The 17,337-nt window shown below is 35.4% G+C and overlaps 1 protein-coding gene across 8 annotated transcripts in view; it reads left to right on the top strand.

The window, feature by feature from the left end:
• The window catches only part of CCSER1 (coiled-coil serine rich protein 1), a 735,828-nt gene that overhangs the window by 697,175 nt on the left and 21,316 nt on the right, over positions 1 to 17,337 (top strand). The gene's annotated exons all lie outside the window — the stretch shown is intronic.

Here is a 17,337-nt window from a genome sequence, read left to right as displayed (position 1 = left end):
GTCATTAAAATGTCTTGAAACAGCAAATGTACATAGTAGGCAGGAAACATCAGGTTTACAAGAATTAATGGAAGAAGAATTAATTGCAGTCATTAGAAAAGTAGTCTGATTCAATCAAAGAACAGCACAATTCTCAGAAAAGTAAAATTCTCCACATTTTGCTTGTCAGATGTGGATGCTAGAACCAGAAAAGGAACATGTACTTCCCATGGTGAAGTTGATGTCTCTATCAGACCATCAAACAGTCAAGCCCACAAATATTTAGCTAATGCTAAAAGCTGCTGAAAAAGTGTGCATGGGAAGGGAAGAAGGGACTTGAGGAGAATCACAGAATCACAGAATGGCTGAGGTTGGAAGGAACCTCTGTAGATCGTCTAGTCCAACTCCCCTGCCAAGCAGGGTCATCTAGAGCACATTGCACAAGATCACATCCAGGCAGGTTTAGAATATCTCCAGAGAAGGAGACTCCACAACCTCTCTGGGCAACCTGTTCCAGTGCTCTCTCAGCCTTACAGTAAAGAAATGTTTCCTCATATTCAGAAGGAACTTCCCGTGTTTCAATTTGTGTCCATTGCCTCTTGTCTTGTTGCTGAGTACCACTGAAAAGAGCCTGTCTACATCCTCTTGACACCCTCTCTTCAGATATTTGTACACATTGATAAGATCCCCTCTCAGTCTTCTCTTTTCCAGGTGTCAAAAAGTGTAAAATAGGATCTTCTTTTCTAATAAGTGTCTTTATCTGCTTCCACAGAGACACAAAATGTACTCTGTTAACTTTTGTGAGTCCATAAATGACGTCCTGTTACACAGAAATCTCATACTAATTAGGATTCTTACCATTAGCAGGTACAGACTTTTTTTTTTTTCCTTCTGTTTCTATTTGAACACATTGGAGTGGACTTGTAGCTGATAGAAATCATTGTGCTTTCATTAGAAAGTGGAGGTTTTCACTGACCAAGAAGACCTTGGAGTCAGGCTTTTAGAATTGTTCATGAGAAATGCTGTCTTCTGATACACAAGAGGACAATGCCAAGTAGTGCCACAGCTTTTTTCTCACCCACCTGCCCTGTGCTCCATGGAGGAAGAAAGTTCAAGCAGCCAAAATACAAATGCCTTCACCCAGATGAAGCAAAATGAATATTTCATTAAGTATTCCTGCATATGCAGTCATTAATCACGCACTTCGAATGTACAGCTCAACCAGTGCATTATATAATAGTTTGGAAACAACAGGAGTTAGGATTAATTTGTTCTGTTCTGAGATAATCTACTGCCTTGAAGACTGCTCTGGCTGAGTCAGCTTCTCCCTCTGCCTGCATTTTCATAATGAAGATTTCTAATTTCTAATGTTTACCCAATAATAGAAACATTGTAAAATATGTCCTTTTGGACAGTTCTTATTGACACATTTAATTTGTGTCTAAAACTTAGGTTACAATCTACTATACTTCTTTCAATATGAACAAAATGAAACAAGTTTAGTAGAAGAAAAAAGGGTAAATTTGTGAATAGGACATCAACAGTCTTTGGGCAGAAATCAACAGTAGTTGGCTCTATCTGTTTTAAGAATACTTGTCATAGATAAGAAGATAGACAACTGCAAGAAAGGTACAAGAGACTTAAATCTTCACAGATGCACAAACTGTAGCTAGTGGAAAGTTCTAGCATTAAAAGCAGCTCTTCCTTGTGAACAAAGACAATCAATGTGTAAATCGTAAATAGCAGAATCAGATTTGAATCTTTTGTTCATGAAATGCAATATTAGCAGCTCAATATTTTCTCTGATGTAACAAAGGCATGAGTGTACTTTTGTATGGACAAGAAACAGTTGTTTATGGCGACCTCTTTTTTCCTTCAGCTTGCAATTGGCTCAGTTTTACTGAAACTGATATTACAGTGCAGACTAGAAGGACTACTTAATGCTGTGCAGGTATGAGATTTTCCAGTTTTATAGAAGTGGGGGAGGAGAACAGAACATGATAGCAACACAGCAATCAGTTTATCAGCTTTACTGTTATTACTAAATGTCACTATCATCAAAAGGTATTGTTCCAGAATACTTCTAGAGAAAAAAAGGATGATTTGACAAGCTCTGAAAAGGTATGGCTTGTGAGAGAATGGGAGAATATGGGAAGGAGTGAATTAACATTTCTGAATTATGACAGATTTATAGTTTAAATATTTCCATATAACTAATAATTTTATCCCCTTTTTGCTTGGATCTTTCTTTCAAAATGATAGGGAAAAGAGAGGCCATATTTTCATTGAGGCATGGACAACACTGACGAATACATTTTTAATGCATTAGGAAGGAGAAAATATGATGCACTAAGCAAGATAGCAAGATGCACTACAATTTCATATGTTCCAGTGACTCTTTGAACAATGCAACAAAAAATGTGTGCCCTTTCTTTAGTGTTTTTGGAAGTGAGTTTATTTGTCCTAATGGTCCTGATCAGTGAAGCCATTCCATCCAAGCAATCATTATTTACTGGAAAGTTAGCTATAATGACCTTTCATTGTTCTACCTTTAATTAATTTATTTGATTTAAATAATGACAAGGGTTGTCTTTAGCAAGGAAACAAGGGTGTCTGGCAAAAGCTCTTTAACATATAAATGCGTAAGCCATGGTCCAAACAGAAGGTAGTAGGTATGCTAAACAAACAGTTAGGTAAGGTATTCTTCCGTGCAGTAATGAACATTTCAGTGGTGGAGAACATTTTTCAGTTCTCCTACTTGTTTTTCAGCTAGTGGTTCTAGACTTTGAAAGGGTAACAAGATCACAATGGAAGGAGCTTTGGTCTGAAATTTCTCTGTCTCTGAAAGAGCACTGTAATCGTGGATTTTACCACATCATTTGGAGCTATTTCTATAAAAAAAAAAAAAAAAGTTATGCCATAAATGAATGCTGTGCCACTAAAGTTGAAACAAATCAAAGCTGTGTTTAAAGCAGAGCATGTTAGACAGCTTTTAATTAAACTCTCTTAAAAATAGCTCTTTGAACTAGGGACCCCATTGTTTTTACAGACTTCCACTGTCTTTATTACTAAAATGATTTGGTTATTAATGGGGCTTGGAATCTTATCTTCCACTGCCTTCCTTTGAGTTTTGTTTCACTTTGTAGTAGCGTTAAAAAAGCTATGTCGCCTTCATGTATCTCCTTTCCAGTAATGTATAAGAGAGTTTAGGTTACTAGTAAGAGCAGCTTTTAAAAATGCCAGAGGGCATAATAATGGTACACCTACTGCAATCATTAGATACAGAAATTGCTGCAGTATATTCTTCTCTTGTGAATAGGACATGAAAATGTCCCTGCATAATCTACATGCAGACCAATAAATATACAGGGAATGAAAAATTCCTTAGGTGAACTGTTTTGACATGATAAGTAAATGGTTTATTATACAAGGAAATGTTAACAGTGTTTTAGTACTTTTGATTTGTGTCTATTTTTCCACTAACTTATCTAGCATGAAATTCAGTCAATTATCAATTCATACAAACAGATTAACAAAACATGGGTATGAAGGTCAGGAAATTGCAGGTTTCTTTTCCTATATTACTGAGGAATCAAAGGACTTTTCCTTCTTTATGAGCTGTCACTGACAGAAGTTTAATTTAGGGAGAATTGAATTCTCTCCCTAAATTGAGTAATCCAGCATAGTGATGACAATTAGACAATCTTTATATATGTATGTGTGTGTATATATTTATATAAATATTTTTTTCTGATCTTTTTTCTCTATCAATGAAGAGCAATAGCAGAAGTTAAAATTTTAAAAACTAGTCCATGTAGTTTTAGTTGAGGAAGAACATACGTTCTCTGTCAAGAAAAATTGTATGAAAGTAAAATCATAGAATGGCTCAGGTTGAAAGGGACATTAAAGTTCATCTAGTTCCAATCCCCCTGTCATGGGCAGGGATGCTACCCAATAGGTCAGGTTGCCCAGGGCCTCATCCTGGTCTTGATGGGATGGAGCATCCACGACTTCTATGGACAACCTGTTCCAGTGCCTCACCACCCTCTGAATGAAGAATTTCCTCCTAACCTCTAATCTAAATATCCCCTCTTTTAGTTTAAAACCATTCCCCCTTGTCCTCCCTTATCTGACTGAGAGAAAAGTTGCTATCCATCCTTTTTATAAGCCCCTTTAAGTACTGAATACTGAACTGAGGTCATCCCAGAGCCTTCTCTTGTTAAGGCTGAGCAGCCACAGCTCTCTCAGCCTTTTTTTCATAGGAGAGGTGCTCCAGCCCATTGTTCATCTTCATGGTCCTCCTCTGGACCCATTCTAACAAATCAACCTCTTCTTGTGCTGGAGGCCCCAGACCTGAATGCAGTACTCCAAGTGGGGCCTTACAAGGGCAGAGTAGAGGAAGACAATCCCCTCCCTCCACCTGTTGGCCAGTCCTCTGTTGATGCAGCCCAGGATGCAGTTGGCCTTCTGGGCTGCAAGGGTGCACTGCTGGCTCATGTCAAGCTTTTCTTCCACTAGAAATCCCAAGTCTTTCTCTGCAAGGCTGTTGTCAATGAGTTCTTCTCCCAGTTTCAGACTGGGAAGTTCCCAGTTCATCTAATCCTATTTCTGTTGTAATCTTAAGCACATAAGTAGTTTCCCTAAAGTGAAAAACAGTTGCTAAACTGCTTAAAATTAAGGATGTTGCTTAAGTGGATTTCTAGATTAGAACTAAGTCATTATTAAATAGGATCATACCATATATATCAAGCAAACAGAAAATTTTCATAATATTAATGGCAAGGGACACCTGGAATAAAAGACCCATGTGGGCTATTAAAAATAAATAAATAAATAAACAACCCATAATTAATAGACTTTTGTCTAAACTTTAATTTCATTAAAATAACCAAGATAAAGATAAAGAGAGATAAAGAAGTGGTGGTAACTAATACTCAGTCTTTATTTTGAATGGCTCTTACTTGAAATGTTCCTTATTTGCAGTAGTAAATACCTGTTAGCAAATATTTGTGTACATATTTAATCTTAAGAGCTAATCATTTATTTAAAAAGAACTAATGCTGCTAAAACAAATAAGTATTCCAAAGACTAAAAGTAAACAAGGCATGAGTTAACTGCTAAGACACAACAAATCAGGAAAAATGCTGTGACATTATAAAAGTCACTATAAAAACTACATAAAGGGTTTCCAGCTAACATTGTGCAACTCAGCAGCTTGACATAAGTGGGGATTTATTTGAGGGAGGAAGGATAATGTTAAAAGAAGTATGGTACATTCTCAGCACACGATCCAACTCAATATAAAAGCCCTATAACATGTAGAACTTGATAAAATGTTAATTAATAAGTTCAGCAAGTGTTCAATTCATGAATGTAGGTCAAATCATAGAATCATGTTCATTGAATCCAAGCTTTAACCTAACACTACCAAGTCCACCACTAAACCATTTCTGTATTTCCTTTTCAGTTAAGATAAAAAAAAAAAAAAAAAAGAAAAAGCTAATTTTGTATTTGGACCAGGAAGTTTATTCTTCACACAGCTGTGGGTAATGCCTTCAATTCATTGCAGTGAGTAATGTCCTAAACTGTGCTTTGGACCTCTGTATTCGATTTGGCTTCTAGATAGAAGACTTTTCTACCTCATGATTCTATCCAGGTTCACAGAATCAGAGAATGTTAGGGATTGGAAGGGACTTTGAAAGATCATCTAGTCCAGTGCCCCTGCTGGAGCAGGAACACCCAGATCAGGTCACACAGGAACACATCCAGGTGGGTTTTGAATGTCTACAGAGAAGGAGACTTCACAGCCCCCCTGGGCAGCCTGTTCCAGTGCTCTGTCACCCTTACAGTGAAATAGTTTTTTTCTCATATTTAAGTGGAACCTCCTGTGTTCCAGTTTGCACCCATTGCGCCTTGTCCTATCATTAGATATTACTGAGAAGAGCCTGGCTCCATCCTCCTGACGCTCACCTTTTACTTATTTATAAACATCAATAAGGTCACCCCTCAGTCTCCTCTTCTCCAGGCTGAAGAGACCGAGCTCCCTCAACCTTTCCTCGTAAGGGAGATGCTCCACTTCCTTAATCATCCTCGTGGCTCTGCTCTGTACTCTCTCAAGCAGTTCCCTGTCCTTCTTGAACTGAGGGGCCCAGAACTGGACACAGTATTCCAGATGTGGTTTCACCAGGGCAGAGAAGAGGGGGAGAAGAACCTCTTTCGACCTACTAAGCACACCCCTTCTGATACACCCCAGGATCCCATTGGCCTTCTTGGCCACAAGGGCACAGTGCTGGCTCATGGTCATCCCCCTGTCCACCAGGACCCCCAGGTCCCTTCAGCCAGCTACAGGATGTGCATGGAAATTCTCTGATGGTGTCAAAAGAACGGATTGTTAATAATATATACTAGATCCAGTCTTCTGTACCAAATCCTGATGCTATGGATCAGCCTGCTTTTACTATTCACACTGAAGTACCTGAGTACATTATGTCTAGTGATGGTGTCCAGGCAGTGGGGTCGTTTATTCTTTGAGTTATTTTTGAAGTCGTTTGCTTCCGTTTTTGCATGAGAAATAAATGACTTAGGACAGATCTAATCACAGCCCTGCTCTTGTTATGACCACCATCATGAATGCAACACCCGTCTATGTGTTCAGTGTTTTAGCATGTTTTTACTAGCTGAGGAGACGGGTTCTGTCTGTAATCAGAGTGCGCCTTTCTATTAAGTAGTCTGCAGATTATTTTTTTTCTGCTTCCTGAAATGCTGCTTTTAGTACCAGAATTAAGTGATCGTAGAATAGTTTATAAAAGCCCATAGTTAAACCAGTGACTGTAGGTGCCCATAATTAATCACTTAATGGCCTGCCTATTTCTTAAAATAAAACAGATCTATTTTTTTTTCAGCATTAAGTATCTTTGAAAAGCTAGTTTTTAACAGATACCCAAAATTATTGTAAATGTGAACATTACAGCTAGATATATAGCTATCTCCACAAATTCTGTGGAGTTCATCGGCTTTTTCTATGCAATAATAAACTGTGTTTAACAAATTGGTTATTCACACATCTTAAACAATTAGGTTTGCTGCCAGCATCTTGCCTGCTCTTTCACCTTGCTTATAATGTTTTTGTTTTAAATGGAGAAAGACTGCATTTAGTGTTCCCATTAAGCAGATGGTTTATTATGTCATGTTAATTTTCTTTATAAATAGTCTGTTGGTGGTTTAATGTTACAAGGTTAGCAGATGCTCACACACCTACTTTATCTCCAACTGAGTCGTGTGGTCTTTTTCACTTCCTCACCTGTTTGCAGTAATCTTTGTCCAACAGCATGTCCCTAGTGTAGTGCATCCGTTTTCCAGATGACATTCAGAAGCAACACCAATCTGCTATTTTGTTTTCCTTTTTCTGTACCATATCTCATTTTAGTACTTTTTAATGGGGAAGGTACATTAGCAATGATGGTAAGCAGTGAATGGTTTGACTTCACATTTAAAGTTTTGTATGTCTCTTAGGTGTTCCATGAGATCTGAGGTTGGAAAATTGGGAAATAAGAAGCAATTGTAGCTTTCTGTAGTGTAGAGGCACCAAAAATCTGGAACAACTCATCCCTAAATACATTTGAATCTGTAAGTTGAAAAGATGAATATGTTTCTGGAGAAGGAGAGAGCAAAGAAAGGTGAAGAATTTAGGGAAAAAAAAAAAAAAGTTGTAATATTTCACAAGCATTTGGAAAATAAACATGAGAAACTTGATGAAAGTTTTTCTTCTGAATTACAGGCAAGGAACATTACTTTCTAGGAAACATCTACCTTTCAGTTCCCCCCAGATAATCTATGGCTGTTTGTTTCTAATGCTTCAGAAATGTCTTCCTTTTCAGTTGTGGGCTCAACCCAATTTGTACAGCGAGTCCTTTAACCACTATCTGGGGTGACATTTTCTTGAAATTGCCAAACTCAAGCTACAGTGATCCTGATCTTGTTTTCATAACTGTTTACCTTCTTTAGTATGGAGAAAGACCAGCATGGTTGGATGAACTTTGATCTTAATTCAGTTAGAAGACATCATTTCTATAACTATGAGTACACTATTAATGACAGAACCTCTCTTTCTTTGTCCTGGCTTACTTTTCTTCTTCTTTTTTTTTTTTTTTCTTTTCTTGCTCTTTTTTTTCTTTTTTTTTTCTTTTTTTTTTTCTATGAGATGTTCAAGCATTCACTTGAATCATGAGTTGTTACATTTCTGTTCATGCACAGAATTTAAAACAACATATAACTTTAATCTTCTGATATAATTAAACAGGGCAAAAGGAAGTGATGTTTCACACAATTATATATGCAAAGTAACAAGCAAAATTGCATTCTAATAGTTCTGACTGAGGCTGGAACCTGAAGAGGTTACCAACAGGAATCATTACAAAGTTTGATTTCTGCCCCAAGATCTCATGGCAAATCAAGCCACAAAGGCATTACATTACGTCTTCATTACAATCCAGTGTTTATCTTCTGAATACCCATTCCCCACAGCTATGCCTCTGCAACAAAATACTAAAATACTGCCTTTGAACTGCTGTATCTGTTTCCCATCTTTTAACAGAAATCCATTGGAGAACAAGGCTTGGTTTGAGTTAAATTTCTGAGCTCAATTTTTGAATTGAGTTGAAAGTTTGAATATGAAAACCCTAAACTAGCATGAGATTTTCACACAATAATAATAATAATAATTTGTTATTAAAGAAGTTTTATCTTTAATCCCAGATTTAAGGCAAACAGTCTTAGCACTCTTAAAATGGTCATTTGTTGGTTGTTTTTTTTTTCTGCAATCATTTTTAATGTCTTCCTTCTTACTAACTTGTTTTCATAACATTCTGCTTGTGTCTTTATTCTCTGAATCTATCTTTTATCACAGAGTCCCTTTGAAATACACGTCTGCTAATCCTGTAGATTAGTTTTATGAGAACTACAGCATTTGTTAATGTTTGCCCCTAATTTACACATTTTAAAGGACACTCCAAGAAAAAAAAAAAAAAGAAAAAAGAAAAAACATCTGTGAATTTATGAACAGCACTTGGCAATAGCAGTGTGCATTTTACATGATATTTTAAGAACAAAATGCAGCTATTGCTATATGGAAAACATAGGATCTATGCTGCACAATTTGATGTTCTGTGCAGTATATCTGGTGATAACTTGCTGTCACGCTGATCTTCACGGAGAAAGTCTATATTCCAGAGCTCTAAGGATAATGGATTGTATTGTGATATCTGCATAATAGCAGTTTCTGGTACACGTCACAGATGAAATCCTTCTCTTTACAGTAAAAAAGATTTTTAATCAAAAATCACAATTTCTGAACAGCTTCTCTGAACCAATGTATTTTTGATAGTACCTGATTCTAGATAGGAGACACCTACAGACTGACATAGTTTGAATGTTTTCCTCAGAATGAGTATTTATGATCCTAAAAGCTCAGCTTTTCATCTTAAAAGAGTGCTTATGGTCTTGTCATGCTTTTGTTTCCATTAATTCACTTTTCTGTGATTAACAATGTTAGATGTCCTTCTAGCTAAAGTCCATTATGATATGCTCCAATGTTTCATTATAAGTTGTGTCATCCTCCATGCCTTAGCAAGACCTATGCAATTTCCTATATTAACTAAGAGAGGAGCAACAGAAGACAAAAATCCAATCTTGATGAATAAAACATATGCCAGAAACTATGAAAATCTGGAGCTAGATCATATTATTCTGTTTACATCAAGTAACACCTTACTGTATACTGGATCTCATTGAATTCATGACACTCACATATAGAGACAGTAAAATGACATTGAGTCAAAATGACTGTAAAAATGATTTTTGCATGAGAGGATAAACACAATAAAATTATTATTGGTCTGTGAATGATCTCAGACACCAAAAGGTAATTCACGTGGTTGTGGTTAAAAACAACTGTAAGTAAATGTAGCTCTGAACATAGTAATTAGAATTATTTTAAACCATGGATAATAAATCACATTAGTAGTAATTCAGGTCTGTGTTGCTATGGGCCACTATTCCAGTCTATCTTTCTATATACTTATCTCCATCAAGAAATAGATGTTAATATGCCACATATGTGGGTGATAAAAAATATAAATATAATATAAAATATAAAAGAGGAAGGTTCGGGTTTTTCTTTAAAAGACCTTTATATTAGAACAGATAGATTTGATTCATTATTCCATGAGACTTTCAAAAGCTTTTCTTTAAGCTGGTCTTCAGACCAATCATGTGGCACAGCTGGCATTTAATACGTCATCACTCTATTAAGTGAATAAAACATAAAAAGAAATCTCTGATTTCTTTCGTTGTCTTTCTATCCGGTGCATCATTTATTCTTGGTGTTGTTGGTGTTCTTTGTTTACAGGAGAAGAGAAAGTGTAAAATGTTACACTTTTATGGCGTAGATGGTTGAAAATCACTTTTCATCCAAAAGCAAAAGAGTAGTTACACAAATCATCTTAGAGGAGATTTTGAGCTGCAGAAAATCCTCATAACACAAAGCTAAGCCAACCAGGGCAACAGGGGCTTGTTGCAATGCTCTACTGTTTATAATTAATTGTGCTGTGCAAGTCTCAAACTGCAGGGGTTGCAAGCACTACAGGTTTCCTTATTAATACTTATTAAGTCTTTTGTGTCATTCCTGCATCAAATTCCAGTGGAATGGATGCCAGAAAAGCTGATGAAAAGGAATTACACACATAATGTAAATAAATAATTAATTAAAAGCAGAAAATGATGGCAAAGATTCCACTGGTTTACCATTCAAGGAATAGTATTCATATCCTTTTCCTTCAAAGGAATGGTTGGGAACTACGGAATTAGAATGAGTTGAATTTTAACTACACACATCAGAATTCTGCACCTAAGGAAAGTAATGTTGTTAAAACTAGTGAGGAGACAAAACTGTGCCTTTAAAATTGAAACCCAATGAATTGCACCCCTCTCTTCCATTCTATTGTTCTACAGTAGTTACCTCCCCTTTCTGATTTTTTTTTTTCCTCTCAATATTCAATACCATCAATACCAGCAGCATTTCCCTTTCGGCTTCCAAAATGTTATTCGCCACATAATGCAGATACAGATCAAGAAAAAGCAAGTGCAGAGCTTTTATACATTTGATTGTTCTTTCTAAAAATAGGTGGTCTCTATGGAAATATTTCTCAGTGCCCTTGAAGGTCAAAATTCAATTTTGCTAAGCAGAAGTTTTTGGCAAAAATGACGGATCTCAATTCTGTAAGGAGATTGCTGTTGTCAAATCTGTATAGTTGAAAAAGTCACAAGAATTCTGAAAAATATATCTTTTAAAAATTCAGAAACTAGACAAACTTTTTAACTAACTTTTATGTTGAATGGATGACTTGGAACAAATCTATATATATTTTAAAGATAATATCAGCAACATAATTTCTTACCCACATCTATTTAATCAACAAGCTGAAATTTCATATATTTTAGTTTGCTAAAGTTTTAATGCAGCAACAGTTAACATCAGTGTTACAAAAGAAAAAAGAAATAGAGAAATTTAAAAATTGCATTAAAATGCAAACTTTGAAAAAAAGATAATCAAAAAGTAAAATACATTAATTTTATCAGTGTAAATAAAATAGTCTCTCTAATAAAATAGTCTAATAGCTGTGATTCTGCCTACTTATGAAAAACTACTACTGCTTACTTATGCCTACTATAAAAACAAGAGAAAATTTATATTTATGGCAATCCTTGATTAATATATCGTTTGAAGTCTTTATACCTATATTTGTAGCTCCACAGTATAGTGGAGTATAGTGGAGTATATATATTATATATATAACTCCTTAATTAAAATTTAACAGGCTAACTTAATTCCTAGGTATAAGGACATTTAAAATATTGGACACACAGCAGGAGTACAAGTATTAGTATTCGTTATTTCAGCAAATGACACCACAAAGGTAAAGCATTAGTTATTCAAGTTTCTTGTGGGAATTGCTAAGATTAGTATTGGTAGAATTTTAAAATGCATTTTTGTATGCCTGCAGTTTCATAGCCTTAAGTATATTTGCAAGACATGAAACAGCAAAGTGACAGATCCATAGTACTTTGACATATATTCTATCGTGGGTGTCATGGAGGCAGTAAACAAATAAGGATTATCCTTTAGAGCATCTTATCAACTGTATATCGTCTAGTACTTTTCATTAGAAGACACCAAGAGTTTCATAAAATAAGGAAGAATTGAAGGGGGAATAAAGAAACAAATAAATACAATCATGCACTGACTTTTAATGCATAGCAATGTATACATATATGTAAACTATACATATGAAGTTATGCTAGTCTTTTTGAATTCTTAAATACTTTGGTAATAACTTTTACAGACTGTAACAGAGTTAGAAGTATTGAGGAAGCTCTAAGATTTATGCATAAGATTTTGAGTGTCAAGTTGCATTATATCACTACCTTATGTATCAGTCTCTTAATATCAGGTGTATGGTCCTAATAAACTGAATTAATTTAGCAAAAGTTTGCCTTAAGAATCTGTCTAGTCCTGTTATTATTCAATAAAATGACACAAGTATCTTCTATTTAAGTGATTATTAAGCCCATACAATCACATGAATACTGTTCTTAAATCATATGCGGTAAAGTAATGTGAATTAATTATTCTATATTTGCATCAATTTTAGGTTTATTTTGCATGAGCATTATGTGGTTAGATGTTGTGATGTAGAACCTGCAAAGAGAATTTGTAATGCTGCATCTGTTATTTCTCTAGCCTGATATTAAATAAATAAATAAATAAATAAATAAATAAATTTTAGCCATAGTCTGCATAGGAAGGTTACTTTTTTTAGATTAGAAAACCACTCATTGGAACAAGAAGCCACCAAAGAACCATGAGAATGCCTTTGTTAAAAAGAAAGTCATTGCTTGATTTTCCTTGGTCTAGACTGAAGAATAGACTTTTTAATGAGTTTTCTTCGGGTTCATTCTTTTCTGTGTCACATGTCTGATACATGTTCTGAACATTAGTATTGACAGAGCAGGTTGCGGATATTTACACAAATTCACATTGGAGGGTAGTGAAGGGAATTTATTTACTTTTTGCATGTACGTTACGTTTTTTCCCTGAAGCGCTTCATATCCCAAGAGTGTTCTCCTCTCCATTATGAATCATTTTCATATCCACTGAGCACGGAAACTGCTTTTCAGATTGAGAAGGAAAAACAGAAAATCAAAGTAAAATATACTTTATTGAGGCAACAAATCTGGAACGCAAATACCTATGCACAATGCTTAAATGAATTGCTGCAACATTTCCTTCTTCTAAAATAAAATAAATAAATAAATAAAATTAAAAAATCACCAAGTTAGGAATGGAAGCCTTATGGGAAGCTTATTTGTTCTTTTATTTTTCGCACCAATAAAGCAAGGAAACTGTGAGGTTTAGAATGGTACAACCAAACTTAAAAGACATTAATTTGTCAGTTGTGGTGCTAAGAATGCACTTTAGGTTGTACTAAATGGCCCTGGTACTAAATCTGTAAGTAACATGTTTCAGAGAATTATGTTTTGAAAGTACCTATAAAGGAACACCTGTTTTGTGCTGATAGTCAACTGATCTTTTTTGTTTTGAAGAGTACTATGAGTCAGTTCATTCTCTGAACATTTTTACTAAGTTCAAGTAAAAGAAATAGAATTTATAGACATACCAAAACCCCATCTCATTATTCATTGCAAGTGATCAACATGATCAGAGAAGATCAGCTTTTAGAATATTTTTGTGCATTGTGTAAATAGCAAAGCATATTCACTTATGGCTTTATGAAGAGGCATAAGAATGAGAAAAAGTTGTGTTGAATTATTAATACTTAATATATATTTTCCTTTATGTGACTTCCTCTTTCTTTCCTTCCCTTTCCTTCAGGGAAGATATTGAATTTTGTATCAAAGAATATAGTTTGTTTTAATTTTTGGTGGCCTGGATTTAACATTTGAATGAATCATCTTACTATTTTAGGCAAATTGTCATTTATGATACAAAATATATGAAAGTACTATACAATGTTATAGTTATAAAATTCTTGGAGGTTTTGACATTTCTAATCATAGCTTTTTATCTTAATTTAGGAATTGTTTGCATATTATTAATCTGATGACATTAGTGTATTTTGTGATACACGCATAACGTAGGGTAGAATTTGAGCTATTTAGACATTTATGTCACATTCTCTCTATATTACATTTCTCTCCCTTTAACAATTACCATTATGGAAGTATATGGTGTATATTTGTATAGGTACACTTTGTCTTTTGCATGTTTGTGATGTACAAAATACATCATATTTCTCTATAATACTAAGTAAAATAATACTAAGTAAAATCTTTGATACTTCCTCTGTGGCTGAAGAGTTTATCGTATGCTCATTTAGGTGATGTAGTCAGCTACCAGCCTTACATTAATGGGAACTTAGGAAAGCAATTAAAGGCAAATATTTGTAATTCATATTGTTGCCTCAAGATGCTGTGGAGAGTTAACCTTGCCTAACATCCAAAAGCCCACACAGCTGCTCACTCACTTCTTCTCAGTGGGACATCAGAGAAAATAGGATGAGAAAACTTCTGGGTCAAGATTAGGATAGGGAAATAGCTTACCAGTTTGAGTCACAGGCGAAACAGACTTGACGTGGGGAAAATTAATTTAATGCATCGCCAATTAAAATAGATTTGGGTAGTGAGAAATTAAAAGACAATCATTGAGACAACACCTTTCCTCTCCCCTCATATTTCACAGTTTGAACTCCACTACTTCACTCCTGACTCCTCTACACACCCTACTCTGCCTCAAGCAGTAAATGAGGGTGGTGGGGTGGGGGGAATATGATCTGTAGTGGTTCCGTAGTGGTTTCTCCCTGCCCCTCTTTCCATCTCACACTCTTTCCCTGCTCCATTGTGCGTTCCCGACTGGCCATGTTTAATTCAGAAAATATCCCCCTGCTCTGGTGTAGGATCCTCTCCACGTTTGCTGTAGGTTGGTTATCTGTTCCACTGTGGTCTCTCCATGGGCTGCAGGGAAATCTCTGCTCCAGTGCCTGGAGCACCTCCTGCTCTGACCATGATGTTCTCTCCTTTGTTTCATACTTTTTCCCCCACTCCTCTGCCTGACCAATGTTTTATTCCCCTTTCTTAACTATGTTTTCCCAGAGGTGCCACCAGTTTGGCATCCTTTAGGCTTCACAGTAGTGTTGCCTTCTCAGGTAGAAAAAAATTCATCAGCCAGCGGAGAGCAGAAAAACTGGGTATTGCTGATTCAAAGACAAATGTTTCCTAATTATACTGCAGAACGCAATGTAATGTAATCTTTACTGGTGCTTTGTTAGTAATGCTTTATTATAAGATTGCAAATCGAAAATAGTGTGCATTGTTTAGATTGACCATTTTACTAAGCAACATAAGCTAACTGGGACTTTTTCTTATTGAGAGGTTTTCTGCACAAGATCATTACAGAATATTGATTTGTTATACGAATCACAATATGTGTCTCATTACTACTTGACTGAACAAAATTAAGAAAATAGCAAAATAAGTTACTGTAAGTTGTAAACTATCTTCACGTTCCTTTGAAAATACAGAGGCTCTGTTTCAGTCTTTCCTCTCACTGATCTGAACTGTGATGTCAAACTGGAAATGTGAATACAGCTTTCCATAATGAATACTACGAGTGATATATGAGCTCAAAGCTCTCAGTTTTTGAGAAAGTTTTGATCTGTATTTGATCCTGACACCCACAACATGATAGGTTTGTAGTTTTTCTCAGTAAAAATTACAGTAAAAAATTATATAAACTCTGTCATTAAAATCCATGTTGTTTTCTTTCAAGGACCATTGATGAAGCTGCTGTACAGCATCCTTATCAACAGAACATGACACTTTGTACACTTGCTGAGAAAGAAATGGGCTGAAAATATTCTATAGCTTTATTATAAATGAAACTTTAAAAGTTATCTGTAATGCAGTATAATGCTAACTAAATTGGTATTTCATAAAACAGTTTGATGATACTTTTAGTATACTTTAAAAAATAACTAATCATATGGTTCTGTTTGTCATGGGACTGCTACCACATTTCAGTTGTCCCTCTACATTTTTCCCTCTTTTCCAAAGTTTCGGTACTATTTTCCAGCATTTTGCGATTTGAGCAATTTCAAAGAGCCAAATTTCTTATTGAGACCACAGCAATCTGGTGTCAGCAACAGGTAGGCTGATCTCAGTTCTGCATTGTGTGTGAGTGCCATGAAGTTCCAGCCTATTCAGGTCCTACAACACGTGGCCTCTTCCTGGAGCAGTTCTGACATTTGCCAGCCTTCTGCAAAAGCAGACACTGGCAGAGTTCTCTCATGAAATCACCCTCAAGTTTCAGCCAAATCATAGTCATAATTAAAAAGCATATGCAATACAAACAAAGACTCTGTGCCTAAAAATTGATGGAAAGAATGAAATAGGAGTGTTAGGATAACCATTACCCACTGGGAATTCTCCATCAGTGTTATCCAGCTAATTTAATGTCTTCAGACTATGGTCCAGAGCTCTGTGTAATTTGAAAAGGAGATTCATAGCAGAAAGCAACATTTATTTCTGGCCTTAGAATATTTATGAAATTTGAGAAATTTAAAACTTAATGTAAAGACAAAGTTAAATGTATTCTTTGAAGGTTTGTGTGTGTGTGTGTGTGTGTGTGTGTGTTTTTCAGAAATCATAATACCTTACCACTTAAATCTTCTACGTGCATATATTTTAATTCAATTCATATAATTGAAAACAGCCTTAATAATTATTATCTCTCCACCATTCTTCCTGCTCTAAACAATTCCCCTTCCCCTGGAAAATGAATGACAAGGAATTGGTGGCTAAGTTTTTCACTACTCATACATCAAGCAGTTGCAGACTTAGGACAGGCAGTTCTTTCTAGCTTTTCCAACCTCTGAAGTAGTTAGATATCTCTATCTTAGAGATAACAGAGGTAACAAGAACAAGAGTTTTAGGACATGAAACCTCTAGAGATATCTAATTTTAAAGACATTATGATATGCCGACAAAACAACACCTTGTAAACCAGTCAGTGAAATACTGGTTTGTAAACCAGTCAGCTGTAAATTAAGAGAACTGCAACAATTTTCATTGAAATGGTGATCTCAAATTTATATTGAATCTTACAGACTGTTGTGCTCTACATTACACACTATCTTTTCCTCTTCCATTTTTGTCTGTGCTGAAAGAGAAGGAAGAAACAAAGACAAAAGAATTGCAGCAACCCACTTGGGTCCTGACCCAAAGCAC

Source organism: Anser anser, assembly GCF_964211835.1.
Source record: "Anser anser genome assembly, chromosome: 4".
Lineage (NCBI taxonomy): Eukaryota > Metazoa > Chordata > Aves > Anseriformes > Anatidae > Anser > Anser anser.
Note: the sequence above shows the minus strand (reverse complement) of the source record. Positions and strands in the feature narration are given on the sequence as shown.